This window comes from Mytilus edulis, chromosome 8 (assembly GCF_963676685.1).
Source record: "Mytilus edulis chromosome 8, xbMytEdul2.2, whole genome shotgun sequence".
Classification (NCBI taxonomy): Eukaryota; Metazoa; Mollusca; class Bivalvia; order Mytilida; family Mytilidae; genus Mytilus; species Mytilus edulis.
Genome location: NC_092351.1, coordinates 59,252,564 through 59,255,149, shown reverse-complemented (window position 1 = coordinate 59,255,149; position 2,586 = coordinate 59,252,564).

Sequence of the window (2,586 nt, the reverse complement as noted above, 5' to 3'; positions counted from 1 at the left end):
TGATGGTCTGACTCCCCTGTTCATTGTTCCTAGTTAGGTTATGATATTAACATAACACAGACTATAAAAATTTCCCTTCGTTATGAAGAACAGTTTATACGAATGTTACCATCACTTCTTTCTATAGCAGAAGACAACCTATAGGCATTGTGATAAGATTAGGTTCAGGCGGTGATGAGGATTCTTACAAATATTCTAAAATCAATGTGTATGCGGTATGGGCGTTGCTTATTGTTGAAGGCCATATGTAGACCTATGGTTGTTAAAATGTGTGTCATTTGGTCTATTGCGGACAGTTGTTTCATTGGCAACCATAACACAAATTATTTTTATATCAATCACAACATCTCATACACAATTTATGTCTTTTTGAATTCTGACATGTTCCTACCATATATGTATCAAGTTTGTAGTAAAAATATAAAATTGTACAAGAATAAGAAAGGACAAGACTGCGTGGCGTAACATGTTTTTGAGATCTCAAACCTCACCCTACACCTCTAGAAAATTGCAAAGTAAAATGAACAGACACACAGCACTACACACAGTTGAATCTATTTAAAAGAAGTCCGAATCCGATTTCAGAATAGGTCACAAAAGATATTAGGCAAGATGACAACGATACATGAACTAACAAAAGAGTACAACCACTTATTGACGTAGTACCTCGAGACCTTACATAAAGGGATTCAAATATAATGTCTTCAACATATGAAAATCAAACACACACCCCCAGGTAGGAGTTTAGTATCATTCCATCAAAAATATATGAGAACGACATAGCCCGTTTCATGCAAACAGCTTGTTTGCAAATGTTTCAGAGGCAAATACCCTATGAGAAAGCAATATCAATACTAAAATATGATATCTTTGATGAAATAACAGTATCGTATATAGTTAACTTCTAAATAAGTCTGTTTAAAGATTTGATTAGCTTCTGGGATGAACACCGATAATGTTGTGCTTTGTAATAAAATTTACCATAAACAATAGGATAAGAAATACCTTAACGCAAAACATGTCTGTATGTTGATTCACATTAACGAATGAAGTCCTTTTACTGATGATAAAGTCCAGTAAACACCAAGAGCTGGTGAAAAGGGAACGTCACCATTTAAAAATGGTAAATCAACAATAGAAAATGAAAAGTCATTTCTATTGTTGTTGCTATTAAAAAATGACCTACACAAGTTTGAACTGAATTCTAGTCGCTTTCTGACATTCTAAATGCCAATTTGATTAGATGATCCCAATAAGCTTATAAGACTTAGTAATATTTAGGGTGGAACAATTTAAACTTTAAACAGATTCGAAATTACTAAATTATGCTTTTAGCCAATATTGAATAACTAAACGCACAACAATAGGCAATGTTCAACTTAATTCAAAAGGAGTCTTAGTCCGATGTCAGAATAGGCAACAAACGAAACTAATCAAAATGACAGATGTGTGCAGCTACAGAGGACAGTATACCCATTCCCGAATACAAATACGGTTAACAAATGAAGCTAAAGTTTTGCTGCATAAGTGAGTCAAATGCAATTGTTAAAGCAAACACAATTATCTTGTTATCATAGATACATTTATGAATGTGAGTATATGTCAATAAAAGAACACCCAAGCTTCACAAACAATTGATGACTATTTGATATAAAACCGTTTATTAGTTAAGATATATATTTTGTCAAATCTATATGTCTTATATTTTCTTACCGGCCGATTAGAATTAAAATATCTAATGAGACCTACCGAAGACAGAACAGGCCTAAAACAGCAATAAAAGGAGGCATTAAAATATACGTAATATATAATACCTGTATGTTTTTATGATGTACACATAAAGTATCTTCCATCTATGTTAACGAATGTAATTTGATATTAGGTCATCTCCCCTCACTGTTTTTAAGGCAACCGATGTGTATATCTTAATAAAGCAACAGCTTAGGTTGGTATTTTAAACACAAATGATTAAAGACTTAACGACTAAACTGCTGGATAAGAAATGTATACATTCTAGGACACAAACAATAACAATTTCGCTACGAAACAGCCACGAAATATCGTGAAGGGTTGTCTTTTGGGATATCTTCATGTTTTGTAATGAGGTAAAAACGACGTTAATCTTAATCACGGGTGTCATTCGGTTTAACGAGAGAAATAATCGTGAAAGAATATCAAACGGCGGTCAAGTATTGAGATACGATCGTGAAAGCTCAGGTAACGGATCGTGAAAGATATTTAATATAAACTCTAGTTCAGAATATTTGAAAAAAATCGCCTAATTTTCAAAACGCGGAAAAAATCCTAACAAAAAAATATGTCTGTCAAAATGGTTTAACTTCCTCACCACAACTGTGAAATAAGAAAAGAAAATATGCAGTACTTTATGAAAAAACACAAAATGCACAATGCATTTCCATGAAATTAATTACAAATAACACGCTTTTTGGACCTATAATGGTCCGATTTCAGTTTATTATGATATATTTGAAATTTAATCTTTGATGTATCTGATAGTACAATAAAATTAAAGAATGTTCTTCCCTTAAAAGCATTAATTTGTATATAAAAACCTTGAATTTGTTG